Source organism: Nomascus leucogenys, chromosome 5 (genome assembly GCF_006542625.1).
Source record: "Nomascus leucogenys isolate Asia chromosome 5, Asia_NLE_v1, whole genome shotgun sequence".
Classification (NCBI taxonomy): Eukaryota; Metazoa; Chordata; class Mammalia; order Primates; family Hylobatidae; genus Nomascus; species Nomascus leucogenys.
Window position 1 is genome coordinate 10077431 of NC_044385.1, and position 27154 is coordinate 10104584.

Genomic DNA, 27154 nt, shown 5'->3' on the forward strand with positions numbered 1-27154 from the left:
AAGGGCAATTTTTTTCTTAAATGATTTCTCTTCACATAAAGACAGAACAAGTCAACTACTTTGAATTAGTGTAATGAAACATCCCAGGGACCTTGGAGTAAATTAATAAATTTCTCACTGCGCAAAGAGTTACATCGGGGAGAAACAGTCTCCTGAAGTTATTTTGATTCATGTTAAGGAGCATAAGTGAAAATACGTAAAGGCAATACATTGTGATAAAATAATGGGAAGTGACTTGGTTAAGATCAATCTTCATGGAAACCATGAACAATTGGATATTTTCTTCCTGTGTACTGTAAGACTGGAATAAAGTGTTCATGACGATTTTAACAACACAGACACATTTCAGTTTACACTGCCAATATCATAACCAAGAAAGTAGGACAGAGACACTCTGGTTTCCATAGAATCTAGAACCCTGAAGAATTGTGATGCAATTCAAAAAAACATTTATTTAAAGCCTACTAGGTTGCAAGCATATCATTCATTCAGCTAAGATACTGAGAGACTGCCACACAGATTACTTTGTGCTAAATGCTTTGGAGAAATAAAGAACAAAGCACCTTTTGTTTTCTTGGAGTATTTTTAATTATTTTGTAGGAGGAAATAAGTAGAGAAGTTTGGTGAAAAAAAAACTTAAATATTACAAGAAGAAAGTATATGAACTATATAAGCCAACCTAGATACTCAGTTGACCCTTGAACCAGGGGTTGGGGGCCAATCTCTTCACACCCTGGATTTTCATAAGATAAAATCTGCATATCAATTTTGACTCCCCCAAAACTTAACTACTAAGAGCCTATTGTTGGCCAGAAGTCTTACAGATAACATAAACAGTCAATTAACATAATACTTTGTATATGTATTATATTCTGTATTACCACAATAAACTAAGCTAGAGAAAGGAAAATGTTACTATGAAAATCATAAGGAAGAGGAAATGTATTACTATTCATTAAGTGGAAGGGGATCATCATAAAGCTCTTCATTTTGATCACCTTCACATTGAGTATGCTGCGAAGGAGGAGGAGGAAGAGTAGGGGTTGGTCTTGCTGTCTCAGGCATGTCAGAGGCAGAAGAAAACCCATGTATGGACCCATGAAGTTCCAACATGTGTTGTTCAATGGTCAATTGTATATTTAAGAGATGTCTCAATTCTAATTACCCAATATATATAAACATATATACGCCTGAGTCTCCAGAACCTTTTAAATATATTAGAAATGTGTCTTAAGTGAAGGTAAATAGTAACATAGAACATAGAGCATTCAGCATACAAAACTCATTGCATTAACATCAGGGTTATACACATAGCACAGATCTAGTTCCTTCCTTTTCTGACCGAATTTTCACTTCACTACTTTTCCAGATCATTTTCTTTTATCTTTAATCTTTCTTACTTGATTTTAAGAATAGTTCTTAGCAAGGAGTGGGAAGAAGCAAAGATTTTTCCATAATGTCCCAGTAAATGTGGCTTTTTTTTTTTTAGACGGAGTCTTGTTCTGTTGCCCAAGCTGGAGTGCAGTGGCGCAATATCGACTCACTGCAACCTTTACCTCCCAGGTTCAAGCGATTCTCCTGCCTCAGCCCCCTGAGTAGCTGGGATTACAGGCACGCACCACCACGCCCAGCTAATTTTTGTATTTTTAGTAGAGACGGAGTTTCACCATGTTGGTCAGGCTGGTCTCAAACTCCCGACCTCGTGATCCACCCTCCTCGGCCTCCCAAAGTGCTGGGATTACAGGTATGAGCCACTGCGTGCAGCCCAAAAGTGTCCCCATGCCACCCCCAAGGGGAATGACAAGGCCCCCATGGTTGGGAAGGACAGAGGACACCAATACCAACTCTATAAGAGCAGGAATCATCTGGGCATAAGATAGCTCATGCCTGTCAATCCAGCATTTTGGGAGGCCAAGGCAGGAGGATGACTTGAGCCCAGGAGTTCCAGACCAGCCTGGGCAACATAAGGGGACCCCATCTCTACAAAAGATTTAAAAATTTTTTTAAATGGTGGCATGTGCCTGTTGTCTCAGTTACTTGGGAGGCAGAGGTGGGAGGATAACTTGAGCCCAGGAGTTCAAGGGTGCAATGAGCTATGATCATGCCACTGCACTACAGCCTAGGTGGCAGAATGAAACCATTACTCAAAAAAAAAAAAAAAAAAGCAGAAATCATGGGTGTGTCTTTGTGACACAGTATATCTAGGCCTCTAGGCACATGATAGAAGGGTGTCTTTGAAATGATGTGTTATTATATGCACCTATTTTTATTGTGGAGTTACTGAAATTACTATAGCTACTAAATGAAATATTAGGAGTTCAAACTCACATTTGGATAATTAAAATAAAAGTTAAAATACTGATGAGTTTTTCTATTTTTTTCTTTATTCCGATATGACAATATCTCTAACACTAAAATTAGAGCCCATTTTACAAATCCCAGGAAATAATCAGAAGACTTCACAGAAAAGAAGAAAATGGTACATAAAAGCGACTTTTGTAAAGAGTAAGTGAATTTCACTAATAATCTAATGTTTCTCAATGACAGAGACATTGAATTTCTCATTATCAAAATAACATCATTATCAGAAACGTTATAATATTAAAAAGAATTTCCCAGGAAATACTAATTCATGAACAATTTCTTGTTAATATAGAACAATATTCAATAGTCACTAGATGACATTATGAGATTTCTCCATTTTACAAAAATGTCAAAGTCATACACATAATGATGAGTTTTTACGATGGAGACATACATAATTCAATGAACAATCTTAAGGTTTTAAATTTCCAAATAAAAGCATGTTATTTTTAAAAGTGTATAGGAATCTATTGTTTTCTTATCTCCAAAAGGCAGCAAAAGAAACAGTTGTTTAGGAAATTATGTGGTTTTGGTTCATTATTATTTTTTCCATTGAAATAGGAATTTATCTTTCAAATTGTTTTCACAACAAGCTTCCTGAGTAAAGGAGTCATGTGTGTCTTACTGACTGTTATGAAACTCATGAGCAGTGATTCTCATGAAGACATCACAGGGTATTACAGAGTTTTGTTTTTATCTTTGTTTTTATGGTCATGTTTATTTGCTTAGTACATTCAGAGGTTACAGCCTCTGTTCTTATAATATTGGTTCTATAATTTTCCACACACAGAATTCTGTATGGCCAGGAACCTGGAGAGTAGATGTGTCTCAGGTGAGCCTTACTTGGATCTCATGTGTCCTTGAAGGAGCAACATGTTATGTGAGAACATGGAAGAGAGGAACCGCATTTGTCTGGAAGGTGAGGAAGTGAGGCCACCTCCAATGCTGATATACTCCTATCTCAGTCTTATAACTTCCATTTTCTAATCAGTCTATCCTATTGCCTATGTTTAAATAGCTCTTGGAGCACATTGACCAAAAAAAAAAAAAAAAAAAAAAATGCATTGTCCTCAAGATTGGCTAAGTACTCACTGTATTAGTTTCCTAGGGCTGTTGTAATAAAATACCACAAACTAGGTGAGGTATAAAAATAGAAATGTATTGACAAATTGTTCTGGAGGATAAAAGTTTAAAGTCAATATGTAAGCAGGGCCACACTCCCTCTAAAACCTGTAGAATAGAATCTTTCCTTGCCTCTTCTAGCTTCTGGTGTTTGCCGGCACTCCTTGATGTATCCTTGTAGATGCAACTCCCCAGTCTCCCACTGTCATCACATCAGTCATTTTAAGGACATCAGTCATTGAATTAAAAACTTGCCCTACTCCAGCATGACCTTATCTTAACCAATTACATCTGTAATAATCTATATCCAATAAGGTCATATTCTGAAGCACTAGAGATTAGAATTTCCATATACTGTATCTTTTGGAGTGATACGGTTTAGATGTGTCCTCACCCAAATCTCCCATTGAATTGTAATAATTCTCATGTGTCAAAAGCAGGGCCAGGTGGAGATAATTGAATCACGGAGGCTGTTCCTCCATACTGTTCTTGTGGTAGTGAATTAAGTCTCACAAGATCTGATGGTTTTATAAATGGGAGTTCCCTTGCATATGCTCTCTTGCCTGCCACTATGTAAGATGTCATTTTGCTCCTCCTTTATCTTCTGCCATGATTGTGAAGCCCCCCAGCCACGTGGAACTGTGAGTCCATTAAACCTCTTTCCTTTATAAATTACCCAGTCTCAGGTGTGTCTTTACTAGCAGCGTGAAGAACAGACTAACACATGGAGAAACACAATGCAACCTAAAAATCTCATAAAACTCATTGCCTCTTCTTCCTTATATAGCCACACTAGCTTTTCCAGCCTCCTTTGCAGACAGGGGCAGCCATAGAAGCCATTCTAGTTAATGGAAAGAGGGTAGAAATTGTTGACAACACTTCTCATCTAGACATAAAACCTCACATAGAATCCTCCAAGCTTTCTTTTCTATATCACCTGTATACAAAAGTATGAGTTTTGATTTTTCTATCATAGCATATAATACAGTGGTAATCATCCAGGGCTGTTAGGGGAGCTATTTGTAACTATTTGCTTCACTATTGTTATCATTAGCTTCGATCTTCCAGAGCACCTCATGTTAACAACATGTCTTTTGCAACTCTAGTCAACACATTCACGTTACACCCAGGAATAAGGAGGATGGGGGAAGGACAAAACACCATTTGTAGCTAACTATTTCCTTTGAAGACCTGTCCTGACAGCCCAGAACAATGATTTCTGCTTATATCTGGCTGGCTACCCATATCTGCTAGGAAATCCGGGAATAATGTCCAACACTAGAGTTCTGGCTTCTGAGTAAGAAGATGAGAATGTCTATTAGATGAACAACTACAAGTCTCCTCTATAGAGAAAAAAAAGTAGCCAGGACTCCAGGGCCTCTTGACTTAGCCCCACAGTCTTAACAAATAGAGCAAAAGATAAACAGACACAGAAGCCCATGTGCCTTTCATTCAGTGGTTCTCACCAAGGGGTGGTTTTGCCTTCTAGGGGACATGTGGCAATGTCTTGAGACATCTTTGATGCCCTGACTTGGGCAGGGATACTACTGTTATCTAGTCATATCCCTACTATTTCCTTTGAAGCCTTGTTCTGGCAGCTCAGACCACTGATTTCTGCTTATATCTCATTGGCTACCCATATGTACAAGAGAATCTGGCAATGATCTCCAACACTAGAGTTCTGGCTGCTGGGTAAGAAGATGAGAACATCATCTACTTACTAACACCAGAAGCTATAAGTATAGTCCAGGAATGCTGCAAAACACCCTACCAATCACAGGACAGCTCCCACAACAATGCAGTTTTGACCCAAAATGTCAGTATGCTAAGGTGAATCCATTCTGCAAACATGGCTCAGACATCATCTTAGCAAATCCTCTTCTCTTGAGAAGGAAGAGGTGGAGCAGGAAGGACAATAGGTAGATGTATAGAAATGTATGCATCTCCTACAGTCAGATCCATATCCAGAAATGCACAAGAGCCAAGTCTATGACCAATCATGGTAAAGGCTGCCCCACTAGGGAGGAGCTGCAGAGTCAATCCTGCCTGACCACCACGTGGTTACCTCCTCAGTGCTGCTGTTCCTTATGTACATCCTCTGGGCAGCGGTGAGATGGGAGCTCAGTACTGGTCTACAAAATTATTAAGTTAATTTGAAGGCCACACTATCAGCTAGGCTGAAAATTCAATCCATCATCTATTTCTATCTTGAAGCATACCTAGCTCTGTTGTCCAATATAACAACTCAGGATGACTCTAAACATAAGAAAATCTACGCACTACACAGTTGCCCAAAATTAGTAAAATATAAACCCCTGACATTAAATTTCAACACACAGAATAAACATTCTAAAAATGGAAGCTCCATTTTCTTTTTTCAAAAGTGTGAAAAAAATCCTTAACTAAAATATTTTATCCACTGAGGACATTAAATTCCCAAGTAAAGTTTCAAAATCTTCTCTGCGTAATTTTGTTATATTTTTTTTTCATTCTAGCCACAACATCCATACTTGGATGCCTAGGTGATTTGCTTTCCTTCTTTATCACCCTCAACAGCCCACACCATCTTCTGCTGGAACGGATATAGCTCTTTCAGAATCTAATTCCAAATTTCTCATGTGTCCTATATTCTGAAAACTTCAACATCCAAAGGACATCTAGAAGTTATCAAGTACCAGTTCCACTTTCATAGCCTTTTATAAAGCACTGGCAGTTCTACTGGTAGCCTCCCCAATAATTATTAACTCTTTCCTTCTTGTTGGAAAGCCTCTGAATTTGTTCCAATATCCAGCCTTCTCTATGAAACCGAGTGATTTCGAAGATATGAATCCAAACCCCAGTCATATTTCTCCTACTATGTGTTATCATGTTTCTATGTGCTACCTGATTCTGAGGTGGCTGACTTGTAACTATGAGGGGGGCTAACCATGATACTGGTGATGGCTGTGTCAGTAGAGGTTCACTCAGAGAAGTAAAACTTGTATGAGTGATATAGAACAGATAATTTATTATAGGAATTAGATGTTCCTCAATTCTAGGAGAAGCAGGGGAAATAAACATCCAGAAAGGAATTGTTAGGGGATCACAGAGAAGTAATTAACCAGAGATCATAAAAGGGAGCTGGTGAAGAGATCCATGGAAAGTTATTGCTTCTGCATCTGGTGGTGGGTTTGAAGTCACTACAGGTAATCATTTAAAAGGAAAAGCTGGAAGTGAAGTGAGAAAAAGCAAAGCCAACACTGGAATCCATGAAAACAAACTGAAATCTGCATCTGTCTCTCATAGCATCCAAATTTGGTTTTGTGCATGACCTATAGAAGGTCGGGCCCTTCACCAGAGAGATGCACACACATCTGTCCCAAGGCTCAGGGAAGCTGAAGGAAGAGATATCATGAGTGTTGGAGAAGCTGTGTGCCATTCCATGCCAATAATGTGAGCTGGCAGATCGAGACAATGTGCACAACCAAAAGCAGCAGCTTCTAAGTATAGTGGCTGCTGCTTCATCTCTCACATCCAAATCTCATGCAAATTTATCTTGAGGTCAACCCTAGTCTAGAACTACAGAGGGAAAGAAACTCTTAGAAACATACTTCCAACTTCACTAAGTTATTCACAGTACACAATCCACCATGATAGAGGAATAGAGAGAAGGAAAGAAGTTGGGCTCTTGTTTACATCACTGAGCTCTGCACAAACCAACATTGAGACTTCTATCTCCAGATTTCTTATTTATCAGAAAATATATCTTTCTTATTGAATAAGCTATTTTGAGTTGTGGTCTTCTGTTACTTGTAGCCAAAATCATCCTAACCAATAAACCAACACACTTCATAATCTAAAGACACATTGTTACCGGCTACAAACCATAACAGAAATGTAGTATTATCTGGAAGAACAGGAAAAAATAAAGAAATAAAAGAGTAAATCATGATACTATGCTTTCTATATCTTTAGGAGAAGACCACCCATCTGCAATTTCAAAGATCTAAATCGATGTCCCTGCATCAACTAAGATAGATTCTAAGGTTAAGGAAAAAAAAAGTTACCTACTGGCCAAGGGCCCAGGGCTCAACTGGCATGGCAACTCCCTGAATTTCTACAGCAACAAAAAAACCACACTCATGCTGAACTGCCTAACAATAGGAGCTATCAGGCAAAATGTCATACCCTTCCTAACTGATTTATGACCCAGGCCACTACAACTTGTATTGGACAAAGGACAAACAGTCTTTCCTGATAAACAACCACAGACTGCAAGCCAGTTTTCAGCCAGCTTATGGAGACTGTACACAAGCTGTATTTGCATCCTATAGTTTACCTTTTCATATATGGAGCCAAATTCTACTTCATTTTAATGCTAAAACCCCGCCCCAAAGTGAGCATGGGATGTATGTTACATATATGTTTATTCATTGTGTATGCACTCAGCTTCCTTCATAAATATGTACAGATATTCCCTCAAACCTGCTGAATATGTATGACTCTATTGTGTAATACAGACCCCATGAGGCATAAAAGCTAATTCCTCCTTTTCCTCTTTGGAGACAGAGCACCTTTGATTCACACCAGGGGCTGTCTCTTCCCTACTTGCAAACTGATATCACCAATAAAGCTCTTCTTTCTATTTAGCCATCCTTGTGGTCCTTTGGATGACACACCTATACATGGTTCCTCCTTTATTAGAGGATGGCATTCAAAGTACTCCTGTCTTCTGAAACACAATAATATAAATGTTAAATGGAAGAAGCTGAAATCACCAGATTGATCACATGTTTATAATGGGGAACAGCCTATATATTTAAGTTACCTTCACTTCTATTTTATTTTGACTCCCTGAGTTCCTAGCACTATAAAGCCAGATGGTGCAGAGGTCTACTTAGAAGCTCTATTTTGAGAAGAGTACTCCAAAACTCTCAGGCAAAGTCTATGATTTAGTATTTCTTACAGTTCAGCCCTTTACTCTGTGTTTATATTTCAACCAGGATGATAACTATATTAGTTCATTCTCACAATGCTATAAATAACTACCTGAGACTGGGTAATTTATAAAGAAAAGAGGTTTAATTGGCTTATGGTTCCACAGGCTGTACAGGAAGCATGGCTCAGAAACTTATAATCATGGCATAAGGTGAAGGGAAAGCAGGCACATCTTCACATGCCTGGCAGGAGAGAGAGAGGGAGAAGGGGCAAGTGCTACACACTTCTAAACAACTAGATCTTGTGAGCACTCACCATCACCAGAACAGCAAGGGGGAAGGCCACTTCCACGATCCAATCACCTACCACCAGGAGCCTGCTCCAGCAGTGAGGATCACAGTTTGCTATGAGATTTCGGTGGCAACACAGAGCCATATTGCTAACCAAAGTATTTTTGTCCTGCTGACCCAACCTCCTGCTCTGGTTTCAAAACAGTTCATTGGCACTAGTAAAGGTAAATATGCTCATCCCTTATTTTGTGAGCATATGTATGCTGTTATGAAAGTTGATCTTATGAATTGGATCACTCTTGTTGCACTCAACTAAAAGAGTACCCTGAATACAAAACATTGTTCCAAGAATGTAGTTTTCTGCAAGCCTGACTGCTAAAACTGCTTGTTGTAACCTAAAATCAGTTTTATCTATCGCTTCCAGGATAACTTGTTACAACTCTAGGACTAATTTTTCCACCATCATTGCTCCAAGTTGAAGCCTGCAAGCCCACCAAACCTTTACTAGTACCAATGAACTATTTCAAAGGGCAATACCTAACATTTACCTTTTTCATAAAACCTCTAACCTTCTCTTTGTTCTTCAGACATACCAAAGACCACCCGGTCTGCATGTATACCCCAAATTGCAATTATTTTTCCCAAATAAAACATTAAATTTAGAGATTCATCTTCACATTTTTGTTTTGTCTTTGACACTGCATCATTAGGAAAATTTTTCCTTTGACCCCATGTTTGATCCAGCCAGAGAGTGGCCGTCAACAGACACCTAAACCGAATTGAACTGCAGCAGCTGATGCTTCAGAAGCCATTCCCTTCAAGGGCAAAATGAAGGCTAATGTGTATTTGTGTGCTCCTTGCCTTGTCTTGCCTTCATGTTTTAATTTTCCCAGTCTTGGGTATTTTTTGCTATTTTAATAGCAACGGAAACATGCATTTCTACCACTTGTTCTCTATTCATGGAAAATTATACAGTATTTAATTTACCTCTATTCTTCCTTTACCCCTTTCAAGCAGATACAACCTAGGTCCTCCTCCAAAAGAAATGTAATCTGTTTCTCTTATTGGCATGCCATCCTTTTCTTTCTGTTTCTCACCCCCCGGAATTGTCTGCAAGAGAAAAACACCCTTTTTTCTCTGAGACTGTGTTTCCTACTGAAGCCCTTCCTTTTGTCAAACTCTGAAGTTTCAGATTCTTACAGTAAATTTGCTCTGCCTAGGAGCAAATTTGATTTCAAGAGCAAAGCTGATGCAGCCATAGAGCTTTTTAATCTCACTGGCTTTTAATTTTATAATAATTTTATTGAGACATTCCCAAGATGAAATACATCCTTTAGAATGAAGCCCCCCCATTTTTTGTTATCTATGTATTGATAAAATATTTTATACCACTGTAATGAACCTGACATATGACTCCAAAGCATAATTATAACCTGTTCTAAGATCAAAATATGGGATGGGAGAGGGGAAATATAGCATAACAGGGAATGCCCTAGGCTTGGACACAGTTCACAACAAGGTAAAGAGAAGCCTACTTTGGCATGATCAATCATGAGATCATCATTGTCTTAAGACCCTGTATATACCCACTTCCTAAGTTTTAAAAGAGGCTTCCCTATCCCTAAGGAAGCCATCTGACTTTTCCATGTTAGATTCTACCAATACAATATATAATTAACTGCAGTCAAATATTCCTAGTATACCTTCCCTGATTATAAGGTGAAAAATGCGTTCTTAGCCAATACCATATTCCTGACAATTTATTGCAGTTTTAGGCAACTTGCCTGGATGCCCAAAATAATCCCTTTCTACTTATACTAGCTTTGTTCACATTTAATGTGCCTGGAGATAAAACAGAGGAGGAGGCATCTACCAACCAATCTGGAACACCAATTTCCACCGGTTGGTAATTTTCTGCCCAAGTTCTAGAGCATCATAATATATTAAACATTGGAATAAGATGATACTAAATAAGACATTTGCAGGCATCTATCTCTTTCATCCCACTACCACTCCAAATCGAAAGGCATTAAAGTTTAACGAGGGGTTGGTAGACTGACCTAGAAATCCCCTTATCCATGGATGCTTAAACCATGTAAATAACTACCACCCTTCCTTTATCTTAGAGATAATTCTATCTGCAAGCCTCCATGTCTTCATCAGCTGTGGTCAGATAGAGGTCTTAGAACTGTTTCTGGCTCTGGGAAAGTTCTTCTCATCCCCTTGACACTTGACATTTGGAGCCTCTCAACCATTTTACTTGTTTGTTTATTTCTTTATTTCTTTATTTATTTTGCCTTGGAATTATCAGGACTAATGACATAATGCCATTTTTGTCTGCTTATATTAATTGCTATAGAAATAATCAACTTCTGGAATGAGGGAGTGAACACCTCGGTGGTGGACTAGTCTCTTGCAAAACAGTAAAAATGCTGAGAAAACTAAAATTAACCATTTTTGAAATCTTAAAATTAAACAAAGCCAGAGAGCACACTGAAAAAAACATATATGCAAAAAAAATTACTGAACCTTGGTAAGACAGTGGGGTCTTTGATATTTTGACATGTGGCTACTTCCATCACTCCTCCTTCCCAAGCTCAGTGGCCTGATAGCCTGATGAAAAACAAGCAATCTCAGAACTAACAGACAAGATTGACCCTGTTTGGCACTCCATTAAAAGCAGCATTTCCATAGCATAGTCAATATTTTGTCTCAACTTCCAGCTACTCACAAAATCTCTATTCCTGGGGTGTTGTTGCTATTTGACTTAACTCAGAGTCCAGCTCAGCTGAAATTCTCAAAAGCCCTACTCCCAGGGCATTGCCAAAACAATAACAATTTACTGACAACATTGCAGCTGCCTTAAGCTGTGAAGGCAGTTGGTGCAAACAAAAGCCTAGCCATAATTTAAAAGCAGCACCTGGAAAACAAGGTGAGCATAAGGAAGTTTTAAAAACTTCAGGCTGGGCACAGTGGCTCATGCCTGTAATCCCAGCACTTTGGGAGGCTGAGGCGGGCAGATCACGAGGTCAGGAGATCAAGACCATCCTGGCTAACACGGTGAAACTCCATCTCTACTAAAAATACAAAAAAAATTAGCCAGGCGTGGTGGCAGGCACCTGTAGTCCCAGCTACTCGGAAGGCTGAGGCAGCAGAATGGCGTGAACCCGGGAGGCGGAGCTTGCAGTGAGCCGAGATTGTGCCACTGCACTCCAGCCTGGGTGATAGAACGAGACTCCGGCTCCAAAAGAAAAAAAAAAAACTTCAATATATTCCTGGGGATCTGAAAGGATGTTTGCATGTGCAAGGTTGTATATATGCCCAGAAAGACCTGGGAAAGGAAAATTCTGTCATCACCCCTGCCTGAACTTGGGCTCTTGAGAAGACAGAAACTGAGGGCTAAAATTGTCTTTAAAACTTACTGAAATGTGCTTGGAGGCAGAGCAAGATGGTAGAATATAAGGCTCCACCAATTGTTCCTTCCACAAGGACACCAATTTAACAACAATCTACACAGAAAAACAAAACAAAACAAACAAACACCTTCATAAGAACCAAAATTAGGTGAGCACTCATAGTACCTGGTTTTAACGTCATATTGCTGAAAGAGGCACTGAAGAGACAGAAAAGAGTCCTGAATCACCGATGCCCCTCCTCCCCCACCCCTGGCCATGGCAGGGGGTTGCTGAGAGCATCTCTGGGTGCTAGGGGAGGAGAATATACCAATTGTGAGGCACTGAACTCTGCGCTATCCTGTTAGAGCGAAAAGGAAAATGGGACCAAACTCAACTGACACCCACCCACAAAGGGAGCATGTAAATCAGCCCCACCCAGAGCAGAATCACCTGTTCCAGCAGACAGAACATGAGTTCCCACAAACCTCGCCACCGAAGGCTACGGTGTTCTGTGTCTCCAAGTAAACTTGCAAGGCAGTCTAGACCATAAAATCGTCAACTATTAGGTGAGTCCTAGTGCTGAACTAGGCCCAGAGACGGTGGCCTGGTAGGGGGCAAAGACGCACTGAGACACCAGCTGGTGTAGGCAAGGAAATGCTGGCATCACCCCTCCCCTAACCCCAGGCTGCGCAGCTCACAGCTCAAAAGAGACACATCCTTTCACTTGAGGAGGAGAGGGAAGAGTGCGGAGGACTTTGTCTTGCATCTTGGATACCAGCTCAGCCACAGCAGGATAGGGCACTGGTCAGAGTTGTAAGGCCCCTGTTCTAGACCCTAGCCCCCAGATGACATTTCTAGACAGACCCTGGGCCAGAGGGAACCAAATGCCTTGAAAGAAAAGACCCAGTTATGGCAGCACTCATCACCTGCTAACTGAAGGGCCCTTGGGCCCTGAATAACCAGCAGTGATACCCAGGTATTACATCGAGGGTCTTGGGTGAGCCTCCAAGACTTGCTGGCATCAGGTGAGACTCAGCACATTACTTGATCTGATGCTATGGAGCAAAATTCCTTCTGCTTGAGAAAAGCAGAGGGACTAGTAAAGGGGACTTAGTCTTGCATTTTAGGTACCAGCATGGCCACAGTGGGGTAGATCACCAAGCAGGCTCTTGGAGTCCTCAATTCCAAGACTTGACCCTTAGATGGCATTTCCTGACCTGTCCTTGACCAGAGGGGAACCCACTACTCTGATGGGTGAGTCCCAGGCCAGGCAGCATTAACCACAAGCTGATTTAAGAGATCTTGCCCTAGAATAAATGTTTAAGAGAGTACTTCAGTGAGAAAGAAAAGGATATTAATGAGCAATTAGTAATCACGTGAAGGTATAAAACTCACTGGTAATAGTAAGTACACAGAAAAACACAAAATATGACAACACTGTAACTGTGGTGTGTACACTATGCTCATACTAAGTAGAAAGACATAACAATGGACCAATCAAAAATAATAACTACAACAAGTTTTTAAGACATAGTTGGTAAAATAAGATATAAATAGAAACAATAAAAAATTAAAAGGTGGGAGGATGAATAGAAGATGCAGAGTTTTTATTAGTTTTCTTTTTGCATGTTTGTTTATTTAAACAGTGTTGTTAACACGTTAAAATAATGGGTTATAAGATAGTATTTGCAAACCTCATGGTAACATCAAACCAAAAAACATACAATGGTTTATTAGTCCATTTTCATACTGCTATAAAGGACTGCCCAAGACTGGGTCATTTATAAAGGAAAGAGGTTTAATTGACTCACAGTTCTGCATGGCTGGGGAGGCCTCAGGAAACTTAACAATCATGGTGGAGAGACATAGGCCCCAATGCAATATAGCTGGAGATTTCAACACCTCACTTTCAGCATTGGACAGGTCTTCCAGAAAGAAACCCAACAAAGAAACATCAGACTTAATCTATACTATAGACCAAATTGGTCTAACAGATATTTACAGAACATTTAATTCAAGAGCTGCAGAATACACATTCTTTTCATCAGCATATGGATCAATCTCAAGGATAGACCATTAAGTTAGGTCACAAAACAAGACTTACAACACTCAAAAAATTTTAAATAATATTAATCATCTTATTTGGTCACAATAAAATAAAACTAGAAATTAAAAACAAGAGGAATTTTGGAAACTATCCAAATACATGAAAATTAAACAAAATGCTCCTGAATGACCAGTGGATTAGTGAAGAAATTAAGAAGAAATCTGAAAAATTTTTGAAACAAATGATGATGGAAACACAACATACCAAAACCTAAACAGCAAAAGCAGTACTAAGAGGGAAGTTTAGCTATAAGTGCTACATCAAAATAGAGGAAAACCTTCAAATAAACAATCTATCAATGCATCTTAAAGAAGTAGAAAAGCAAGAGTAAACTGAACCCAAAATTAGTAGAAGAAAAAATTAATAAAGATCAAAGCATAAATGAAATAAAAAACAATACAAACATCAATGAAACAAAAAGGGTTTTTTAAAAAATATTAAGCAACATTGACAAATCTTTAGCCAGACTATAAAAAAATCAAATCAAAATGGGTTAAAGACCTAAATCCAAGACTTCAAACCATGAAACTGTTACAAGAAAACATTGGGGATAATCCTCAAGTCATTGGTCTGGGCAAAAATTTATTAAGCAATACCCCACAAGCACAGGCAACCAAAACAAAATGTTTCACATCAAGTTAAAAAGCTTCCGCGCAACAAAAGATACAATGAACAAAGTGAAGAAACAACCCACAGAATGGAAGAATATATTTGCAAACTACCTATCTGACAAGGATTAATAACCAGAATATATAAGGAGCTCAAACAACTCTATAGAAAAACATCTAATAATCCAATTAAAAATGGACAAAAGATTTGAATAGACATTTCTCAAAAGAAAGACATACAAATGGCAAACAGGCATATGAAAAGGTGCTCAATATCACTTATCATCAGATAAATGCAAATCCAAACTACAATGAGATATCATCTCAGCCACCTCAATTAAAATGGCTTATACCCAGATGACAGGCAATAACAAATGCTGGAGGGGATGTGGAGAAAAGGGGACCCTTGTACACAGTCAGTGGGAATGTAAATTAATACAACCAATATGGAGAACAGCTTAGAGATTCCTCAAAAAAACTAAAAATAGAGCTACCATATGATCCAACAATCCCACTACTGGGTATATACCCCCCAAAAAGGAAATCAGTATATCGAAGACATATCTGCACACTCATATTTGTTGCAGCACTGTTCACAATAGCAAAGGTTGGGAAGCAACCTAAGTGTCCATTAACAGATAAATGGGAAAGAAAATGTGGTACATACACACCATGGAGTACTACTCAGCCATAAAAAGAATAAGATTCAGTCATTTGCAATAATATGGATGTAACAGATCATTATAATTAAAAAAAGTCTGGCACAGAAAGACAAACATCACATGTTCTCACTTATTTGTGGGATCTAAAAGTCAAAACAATTGAACTCATGGACATAGAGAGTGAAGAATGGTTACCAAAGACTGGGATGTATAGAGGGGAGCTTCAGGGGAGGGGAGGACGGTTAACGGGTTCAAAAAAAGTTAGAATAAATAAGACCTACTATTTGACAGCACAACAGGGTGACTATAGTCAATAATAAGCTAATTGTACATTTGAAATAACTTAAAGAGTATAATTGGTTTGTAACTCAAAGGATAAATGCTTGAGTGGATGGATACCCCGGTCTCCATGATGTGACTATTTCACATTGCATTCCTGTTTCAAAACATCTCATGTACCCCATAAATATACACATCTACCATGTACCCACAAAAATTAAAATCTTCTACTGATCATTGGCTGACCACTAAATCATACTTGGTATCCTATTGAGATTAACACACTATTAATCTGAATTAAATTATTTTACATTGAAATACTAATTGTAATATCCAGACCAACTTCTAAGAAAATAACAAAAAATATAGTAAAATAAGCAACAAAGAAATTAAAGTGATACTAAAAACATTATACTAAAAATATCTATTCAATACAAAAGATGACAGTAATCAAGGAATAGAGAAATAAAAAAGATGAGATACAGAAAACAAATAACAAAATGGAAGAAATATATTCTAGTGTACCAGTAATTTTATTAAATATAAATGGATTAAATATTCTAATTGAAGGAAAGATTAAAGAAAATAAAAATAAATAAAAATGTAAAATTCAAACCCATGATCTAGAGACACACTTTAGATCAAAGACCCAAATAAGTTGAATGGGAAAAGATGGAAAGTATTACCATGCTATCACACAAGGGGTAACAAAAAGATGGGCTTTTAGAATAAGATCAGGCAAAATAGACTTTAAGACAAAAATTGTTAAAAGAAACTAATGACATCTTATAATGATAAAAGGATGAAGTCATCAGGAAGAAATAACAATTACAATAAACGTATGTACCTAATAACAGTGCCCCAAAATATATGAGGCAAAATATACAGAACTGAAGAGAGAAATAGAAAATTCAACAATAATAGCTGGGGACTTCAATACCTTGCTTTTGGTAATGCATAAAACACATAGGCCAATGATCAAGAAGGTAACAAAAGACCTGAACAATGCTATAAAACAACTAAACTGAACAGATACTTATAGAACATTTTACCCAACAGAAGCAGCACACACTTTTCCTCAAAATCATGTAAAACATTCTTCAAGATAGATTATGTGCTAATCCATAACACCAGCCTCAATATATTGAAATAATACAGTGTGTTCACTGACCTAAATCAATTAAATGAGAAATCAACAACCTAAGGTTTTGGGAAAATTCAGTTTTGAAAATCAAAAACACACTATTAAATAACCAGTGGGTCAAAGAAGAAATTACAAGAGAAATTAGAAAATATTCTGAAGTAAATGAAAATGAAACTCAAACTACCAAAACTTTTGAGATGTAGCATCAGTTATTGAAGGGAAATATATAGATGCTAATGCCAATATCCAAAAGAAAGAAAGATCTTAAATCAGTAATCTCACTTTCCACATTATAAAACTAAAAAAGAAAAGCAAATAAATTCAAAGCAAGCAGAAAGAAGACAAAACTTAGAGCTGAAATAAATGCAATAGAGCAGAGATGAAAAATCAAGAAAATTAATGAAACCAAAAGCTAGTTCACTGACAAGAGCAGCAAAATTGACAAATCTTTAGCTTAGGCTGACCAAGAAAAAGAGAGAAGATTCAAATTTCAAAAACCAGGAATGAAAGAAGGAATATATCTACCCCCTTAAAGAATATAAAGGATTATAAGGGAATCCTAGAAACAAATGTTTTTCAAAACATTAATTAGATAACAGATAAAATGGACCATATCCTGGAGAGACACAAAATACAGGAACAGACACACGAAGAAATGTGTAATTAGAGTAGATTTATGACAAGTAAAGATATTGTGTTAACGATCTTGAAGCTTTCTATAAAGAAATGCCCAGCTCCAGATTAATTATCCAGAACATTTAAAGAATTAATACCAAGTAAAAATATCTTTAACCTGATGAAAAAACATCTACCAAAAACTCCACAGCTAACGTCATACTTAACAACAGAGGATTGAACGCCTTCCTCCAAAAATAAGAAAGAAGCAAGGATGTCCACTTTTGCCACTTGCATTCAACATTGTACTTGAGATTCTAGCCACGAAATCTAGGCAAGAAAAAGAAAAGTGTGATCGGTGGCTCACGCCTGTAATCCCAGCACTTTGGGAGGCCGAGGTGGGAGGATCACCTGAGGTCCGGAGTTCAAGACCAGCCTGGCCAACATGGCAACATGGTGAAACCCTGCCTCTACTAAAAAAAAAAAAAAAAAAAAAAAAAAGAAAGAAAAGAAAATAGTAAAACTATCTCCATTTGCAGGTGATGTGACCTTTCATACAGAATCCTAAGGAATCCATAGAAAAAATTGTTATAACTTATAAATGAGTGCAACAATGTAGCAAAATATAAGATAAATATACAATAATAAATTGTATATCTATATATTAGCAATGGACAATCTGAAAATTAAGAAAATATAATTTATAGTAGCATCAAAAAGAATAAAATATTTTGGAATAAATTTAACAAAACAAGTGCAAGACTTGTACACTGAAAATACAAAACTGGTGAAAGAAATAAAAGAATATCTAAATAAATGGAAAAACATCACATATCCATAGAAAAATATTGATATGACAATATTTCTTGTTATGAGTTGAATTGTGTCTTCTCAAAAGACATGTTAAAGTCCTAAACCCTGGCCCCTGTGAATATGACCTAGTACGGTTGTCAAATTCATCTACAGATTCAAAGCAATTGCTATCAAAATTCCAGTTGCCTTTTCTTTGTAGACATAGACATGCTAATCCCAAAATGCACATGAAATTAAATGGGAATCATAAAAGCCAAAGAAGAACAATGTTGGAGGACTCGTACTTCCTGAGTTTAAAATTTACTATAAAAATACAGTAATCAGAACAGGGTGGTAATGACATAAGAATGTACATATAAAACAATGGATAGAATTAAGAGCCAGAAATAAGCTTTCCCATTTATGGGCAATTGATTCTCAACAGAGTTGGCTGGACAAATCACCGAAGAAAGAATAGTCTTTCCAACAAGTGATACTTGGACAAATCCACATAAATAATGAATTTGGAACTCACACTACATCACAAAATTAACAAAAAGTAAATCACACCCAAGCATATGAAATAATACCTACCACAAGAAAAAATTGGAGTAAACCATCATGATGATGGGATAGGAAATGGCTTCTGATATAAGACATCAAAATAAAAAGAAGTAAAAGGAAAAAAAAGATAAATTGGACATTATAACAATTGAAAACTTTTGTGCTCCAAAGGACACCATCAAGAAAGTAAAAAGACAAAGTACAGAATGGGGGAAAATATTTGCAAAGCATATATCTAATACAGTATATGTAGCCAGAATATACAAAGAACCTTTACAATTCAGTAATAAAAATACATAAACCAATATTAAAATAAGAAAAATATTTGAATAGACATTTTTCCAAAGAAAATAAACAAATGGCCAGTAAAGACACTAAAAGATGCTGAACATCATTAAATATTAAAGAAATGAGCATCAATACTACAATAAGATACCATTTTATACCCAGTATGATGGCTACAATCAGAAAGACAATAATAAGTGTTAGCAAAGATGTGGAGAAAATGAAACCCTTATACAATACTGGTGGGATTACAAAATGGTTCATGCATTTTAAAAAATAGTTTCACAATTCCTCAAAATGTTAAACATAGAGTTACTATTCCTGGCTTAATCATTTCAGTGCTGATCCATGATAAAAATATAACCACAAGATACAACCACAGTAGTAGCAGCACACACAAGCTTTATTTAGGTGGTGTTTTTGACAGGTTTGCATGTGAGGGAAGCCCTGCATGGTACGAAGCTTTTCAAAAGCAAAGGCCTGTGGGCTACCACCCAGAAGAGAAGGGTGAGGGAAGCTCTCTAGGGGAGAAGGAGATCAAGAAGATTTGGGTCTAAATAACATCACTGCACAACACTGCAGGGAATTGCTGGATCAGAGAACTCTGCAGGGCAGCAAAAACTTGAAGTCCTTTATAGCCACAGGGTTTATCTTACCTATAGCTAACAGATATTAGGTACAGTTTTACAAAGTATGCAAAGCAGGCAGTCTCTAAATGGCTAAGTCTGCTGACACGGGTTATATTTAAAACAATTGGATGTATAAAAATTTTACTTTGGCACTAAAGGGCTTTTGACCTAATGGGTGCCTGTTAAGATTTAAACAACATAAGTTCTGATATGATTTGGCTCTGTATCCCCACCCAAATCTCATCTTGAATTATAATCCCCACATGTCAACAGAGAGATCTGGCGGGAGGTGAATGGATCATGGAGGTGGTTTTCCCCCATGCTATTCTTGTGATACTGAGGGAGTTCTCACTCACAAGATCTGATGGTTTGAAAAGTGGCAGTTTCCCTGCACTCACTCTCTTTCCTGCCACCATATAAGACGTGCCTTGTTTCCCATTCACCTTCTGCCATGACTGTAAGTCTCCTGAGGCCTCCCCAGTTATGCAAAACTGTAAATCAATTAAACCTCTTTTGTTTATAAATTACCCAGTCTCAGGGAGGTCTCTATAGCAGTGTGAAAATGGACTAATACAGAAATTGGTACCAGGAGTGGGGCACTGCTATAAAGATAACCTAAAAAAGGGGAAGTGTCTTTGGAACTGAGTAATGGGCAGAGGTTGGAACAGTTTGGAGGGATCAGAAGAAGACAGGAAGGTGTGGGAAAGTTTGGAACTTCCCAGAGACTTGTTGAACGGCTTTGACCAAAATGCTGATAGTGATATGGACAATGAACTCCAGGCTGAGGGTCTCAGATGAAGATGAGGAACTTGTTGGAAAGTGGAGTAAAGGTGACTCTTGCTATGCTTTAGCAAAGAGACTGGCAGCATTTTGCCCACGTCCTAGAGATCTATGGGAATTTTGAACTTGAGAGAGATGATTTAGGGTAACTGGCAGAAGAAATTTCTAAGCAGCAGAGCATTCAAGGTGTGACATGATTTTTCCTGAAAGTGTACAGTTACATGTGCTCACACAAAGATGGTTTGAAATTGGAATATATGTTTAAAAGAGAAGCAGAGTGTAAATGTTTGGAAAATTTGCAAACTGACCATGTGATAGAAAAGAAAAACCAATTTTCTGAGGAGGAATTCAAGCAGGCTGCAGAAACTTGCATAAGTAACAAGGAGCTGAATGTTAATAGTCAAGACTATAGGGAAAGTGTCTCCAGCACATGTCAGAGACCTTTGCAGCAGCCCCTCCCATCACAGGCCCAGAGGCCTAGGAGAGAAAAATGATGTCCTGGGCAGGGCCCAGGGACCCACTGCTCTGTGCAGCCCTGGGACATGGCACCCTGCATCCCAGCTGCTGCAGCTGTGGCTAAAAGGGGCCAAGGTACAGCTTGGGACACTGCTTTAGAGGGTGCAAGCCCTAAGCCTTGGTGGCTTCTATGTGGTATTGGGCCTGCACATGTGTAGAAGACAAGAGTTGAGGTTTGGGAACCTCCACCTAGATTTCAGAGGATATATGGAAATGTCTGGATGTTCAGGCAAAAGTCTGCTGTAGAAGTAGTGTCCTTACGGAGAACCTCTGCTAGGGCAGTGTGAAAGGGAAATGTGGGGTTGGAGCTCCCACATGGAGTCCCCAATGGGGCACTGCATAGCAGAGCTGTGAGAAGAGGGCCACTGTCCTCCAGAACCCAGAAAGGTAAATCCACTGACAGCTTTCACTGTGTGCCTGGAAAAGCCGCCAACACTCAATGCCAGCCCATGAAAGCAGCCAGGAGTGGGGCAGTACTCTGCAAAGCCACAGGGGTGGAGCTTCCCAAAGCTGTGGGAGCCCACCTCTTACATCAGTGTGCCCTGTATGTGAGACATGGAGTCAAAGGAAATTTAATGACTGCCCAGCCAGGTTTCACAATTGCATGGGGCCTGCGGCCCCTTTGTTTTGACCAATTTCTCCCATTTCTAATGGAAACATTTACCCAATGCCTGTACCCCCACTGTATCTTGGAAGTAAGTAATTTGCTTTTGATTTTACAGGCTCATAGGCGTAAGGGACTTGCCTTTTCTCAGATGAGACTTTGGATTTGGACGTTCGAGTTAATGCTGGAATGAATTAAGACTTTGGGGGACTTTTGGGAAGGCATGATTGGTTTTGAAATGTAAAAAGGACATGAGATTTGGGAGGTGGGAGGGGCAGATGATATGGTTTGGCTCTGTGTCCCCATCCAAATCTCATCTTGAATTTTAATTCCACCTGTTAGGGAAGGCCTGGAAGGGAGATGATTGGATCATAGAGAGTTTCCCCCATAATGCTCTTGCAATAATGTGAAAGTTCTCAAGAGGTCTGATGATTTTAAAAGTGGCAGTTTCCCCTGCACTCACTCTCTTTCCTGCCACCATGTAAGACGTGCCTTGCTTCCCATTTGCCTTCTGCCATGATTGTAAGTTTCCTGAGGCCTTCCCAGCTATGCAGAAGTGTGAGTCAATTAAACTTCTTTTGTTTATAAATTACCCAGTCTCAGGGAGTTATTTATAGCACTGTGAAAACGGACTAATACAGGGTCAATATAACCAGTCTATATTTTGCACATTTATATAACATTTACTACATGGCCAATCAATTCCACCACTAGGCATGTACCCAAGAGAAATGAAAACAGATGTCCTCATTAAAATGTACACATAAATGTTCAATGCTGCATTATTCATAACAGCCAAAAAGTGAAAACCATCTAAATGCCCATCAGTTTATGAATGGATAAACAAAATGTGGTATATCCATACTACAAAATATTATTCAGCAATCACAAATAGCAATAACAAAACCTGACATATGCCACAACATAGATGAGCCTTGAAAACATGCTAAGCAATAGAAGCCAGTCACAAAAAACACACATTATTCCATTTATATATTTTCCAAAATAGGCAATTCTACAGAGATAGAAAGTAGATTAGTGCTTGCCTGAGGCTAGAAGGTAGCAGGATATGGAATGACTACTAATGGGTACCAGGTTTCTTTTTGGAGCAATGAAAACATTTTAAAATTAGATTATGTTAGTGATTGCATGACTCTGTGAATATGCTATTTACAAACCATTGAACTATATATTTTAATAGATAAATGTTATATGTGAATTATATCTCAATAAAGCTATTAAAACTGCCATAGAAAGCCCAGCACTCCAAATTAATCATTAATTTCTTACATTTAACTCACCTTTTGACTTCATAGATGCCCTATTTGACCCCATATCCTATGCCCTTTCCTCACTTGAAACTCCTTCATTGTGCCCTCTGGAACAAAGGTCAGTCATCCGCAAAATCTTTATCCTCATCCTTTTCTCTCAACATTCTCTTCAAGTTCTTGCTCTAACTAAAACTTGCTCTAGATGAGGCAGTACTTGCCCTCCAACTTTTTCAAATGATTTCTATTTGGTCTTACACATTTCATATTTCAGGACTTGGAGGTGTCTCTATATTATCAATTTTCTCAGATATGTGAATAAAGAATTCTTTTTAAGCATGCACTTTTAAAAGATTACTTCAATATATAGGACTGCCACTAACATTTACAAGTCCTGGGAATAGATACAAGTCTGAGGGCCCCAGCTCACAGCCACCTTCCATCCTCTTCCCAATCCAGGCTCCACCCCACACAACAAAGGGGCCTTATGTGTACTTGGGTGCACACCATAGCCACATATCTAAGCTCATTCCACCCCATTCCCTTCAAACAGCCATTCTTTTGCTACCCATGAGGCCTATCATCATCTACCTTTGAAGGAATGAATTCAAGAAACAGGCTCACCCCAGCCCTGGAAGCCAACTCAGGACCATTTGGGCAGAGAATTGCAAGATCTCATATACTAGGTGTGAGTCTATAAGGGTTTACCAGTTCTGGGTGACTTCTCTTCTTGGTCCATGGAATACTTACTCTACAGAGAGGGACATGGCAGGAGGAGGGCCACCTCTGAGCCTTGTAAAATGTGAAACCCAAAACAGGAACCTCACTTATCTGAGTCTGAGGATGATACAACCATTATATCACTGTATGTATAAGATTACTTACAATCTAAAAATGTAATGTGGACTTACCCTATATGTTGACTTGTTTTGAGAGTGAAATGTCCATCATCTTTGAACTGGTCAATGTTAAACTTATTCAAAACTATTCTTCTTGAGTTTAATCTGCTTTCCTAGATGGTCTGTTCTGTTGAAAATAGTATTTTTGGAAAAATATATGAATAAACAATTTTCCAAGCAAAGATATAAAACTAGTCCTCGAATACACAAACACATGTTCAAAGCCACTTATCATTAGAGACATGCACATTAAGGCAACACTGAGATACCAGTTCTCAGCTATCAGATTGGTATAAATTTTAAAATGTGACAGCACACTCTTATTGGAGAGCCTGCAAGGAAGCAAATGTTACCTTTCAACATGGGAATCATACCTCTAGGAATCTATCCTGATGCCACACCTCCCACAATTCAGAAACATATATGAGGACTGTCCAGTGAGCAGCATGGCAGGAGCCAGCAACCAGAGCAGCCCTGGAACAGAGGCAGCCACCGCCGTTCCAGGAGCCCAGCTGAGTAGGCCATGGCCTTGTCGATGTTGCTGAATGGGCTTTACTGAACAGGCTGAAGGAGGAGGACAGAGCCCCTCGTCAAGCTCTTCATCAAGGCTGGCACTGATGGTGAAAGGACAGGAAACTGACCCCTTTCCCAGAGGCTCTTCATGATTCTTTGGCTCAAAGGAGTTGTATTCAGTGTTACAATTGCTGACCTGAAAAGGAGGCCTGCAGACCTGCAAAACTTGCCCCTCAGGACCCACCCACCATTTATAACTTTCAACAATGAGGTCAAAACAGATGTAAATAAGATCGAGGAATTTCTTGAAGACATCTTATGCCCTCCCAAGTACTTAGAGCTTTCACCAAAACACGCAGAATCAAATACTGCTGGAATGGACGTCTTCGCCAAATTCTCTGCATATATCAAGAATTCAAGGCCAGAGGCTAATGAAGCACTGGTGAAGAGTCTCTTGAAAACCCTGCACCTGACACTTGACAGATCACAGAATGAAACTGAACCCTCTACTAAAATACAAAATAGCGGGGGGGGGGGGGAGAGGGGGGGGGGGGGGGGGGGGGGTACATGAGGAATTGCCACTCACTCCACCTGGAAGAAGATTCAAAAAAAAAAAAAAAAAAAAAAAAAAAAAAAAAAAAAAATGAAAAATCTAATCCTCTCCCTGATGAAATTGATAAAAATAGTAGGGAGGACATTACATTTTCTATACGTAAATTTCCGGTTGGCAATGAAATGACATTAGCCGACCTGCTGCCCAAACTGCATATTGTCAAGGTGGTGGCCAAAAAATATCACAACTTTGATATTCCAGAAAGAATGACTGGCATATGGAGCTATCTAACTAATGCATATAGAAGGGATGAATTTACCAATACCTGTCCCCATGGTAAGAAGGTCGAAATAGCCTATAGTGATGCATCCAAAAAACTCAACAGGTAAAATCACATTTATGATAGAGATGTCTTTACGTCTTCCCCTAATATGCTCTTCCTAACAGACTGCTCCTTTTTCTACGGAGTAGAAATTGTATTTTGCACGAACATGCAGTTATTCAAGGTTAGGGTCAAGGATAGACAAGCAAGTTATAGTAGTTATCCTAAAGTATACACTCCTAAGCCCTATTATTTTAAAATCCTTTTACCCTGCCTACCCCTCGTACCCATGTCCCCCTCTCCTCAAATTTGGAGACACTACATCACAGACTTTTCACTTTAGATTGAAAGATTCACCCTGGGGCATGAAAGCTTTAAGGGAATGGATAACTCCTCCCTCCTCAGGCCCGGTGCCAAGGCGCAAGGCCACTTGCGCCAGCAGTGTGCATCAGCAACATAGCAGAAGCAGGAAGAGAGCTGGCCGAAAGACACGTATCTGCTGAAGACCAAGAGAGAGGCCATCTGGGTACCGCCTAGCAGTTACATCAGACTGAGACACTGCCTATTTACAGGAGACTATAAAACCCCTGCCCCGTCCTCATTTGGTGCTGACGCCATTTTAGGCCTCAGCCCATCGGTACCCAGGCGGTAATTAAAAACAGCGTGTTGGCCGGGCGCGGTGGCTCACGCTTGTAATCCCAGCACTTTGGGAGGCCGAGGCGGGCGGATCACGAGGTCAGGAGATCGAGACCACGGTGAAACCCCGTCTCTACTAAAAATACAAAAAAAAAAATTAGCCGGGCGTGGTGGCGGCCGCCTGTAGTCCCAGCTACTCGGAGAGGCTGAGGCAGGAGAATGGCATGAACCTGGGAGGCGGAGCTTGCAGTGAGCCGAGATTGCGCCACTGCACTCCAGCCTGGGCGACAGAGCGAGACTCCGTCTCCAAAAAAAAAAAAAAAAAAAAAAAAAAACAGCGTGTTGCTCCACACCACCTTGTGTTGTTTGTTGGTGCACTCTCGGGGTTCGAACCGATAGAAGAACCTGGCATAGAGGTAATTTGCCATCTCTTAGGAGCCCTCAGCATTGTGCCAGTTAATATAGAGGGCCGAAATTTTCAGGTGCAGTGTTTAATATTAAAATAGTAGCCATACTTCATCAGGCAGCCCCAAACTGGTGCATAATGCATGCTACCAAAAATTTACGTAATTTTTAGAATTTTGTAAAATTTTGTAAAAGTATATAAAAGGATTGCTACTGTATCAAAAATATTGTTTCAATTTAGTTTATCCTAGATATGTACTAAAGAATATTACCACCAGAGAAGAAAGCCTTCTACAAAACGTCACTACACTAGACTTTGCTTTGTAGATTAAGTTTTTTCTTTTCTTTTTTTTTTTTTTTTTTGAAATGGAGTCTCGCTCTGTCGCCCAGGCTGGAGTGCAGTGGCGCAATCTCGGCTCACTGCAAGCTCCGCCTCCCGGGTTCACGCCATTCTCCTGCCTCAGCCTCTCCGAGTAGCTGGGACTACAGGCAGCCGCCACCACGCCCGGCTAATTTTTTGTATTTTTAGTAGAGATGGGGTTTCACCGTGGTCTCGATCTCCTGACCTCGTGATCTGCCCGCCTCGGCCTCCCAAAATGCTGGGATTACAAGCGTGAGCCACCGCGCCCGGCCAGATTAAGTTTTTTCTTTTGCCTAAAAGCATTTATCCTTCGTACCAGCTGTAACATCTGACACGATGTAGATGCTAAAAGTTTGGAGGGAGGGAGGGAGGGTTTTCTCAAGAACTTCCTCAAGCATTTTGTCCTTATAAGATAAACCGATACGTACCTTATACTCTCTCTAAATTTGTTTATTATACGTATTGTGCCCTGTGCCGTTCATTTGAAACATTATTGCTTTCTTCCTTTAGTTTACATAGCTCAT

At 39.1% G+C, this 27154-nt stretch overlaps 1 pseudogene; it reads left to right on the plus strand.

The window, feature by feature from the left end:
• The first annotated feature begins 3237 nt into the window (after window positions 1-3237).
• On the plus strand, window positions 3238-25295 carry LOC115835161 (annotated as a pseudogene).
• Window positions 25296-27154: the final 1859 nt, after the last annotated feature.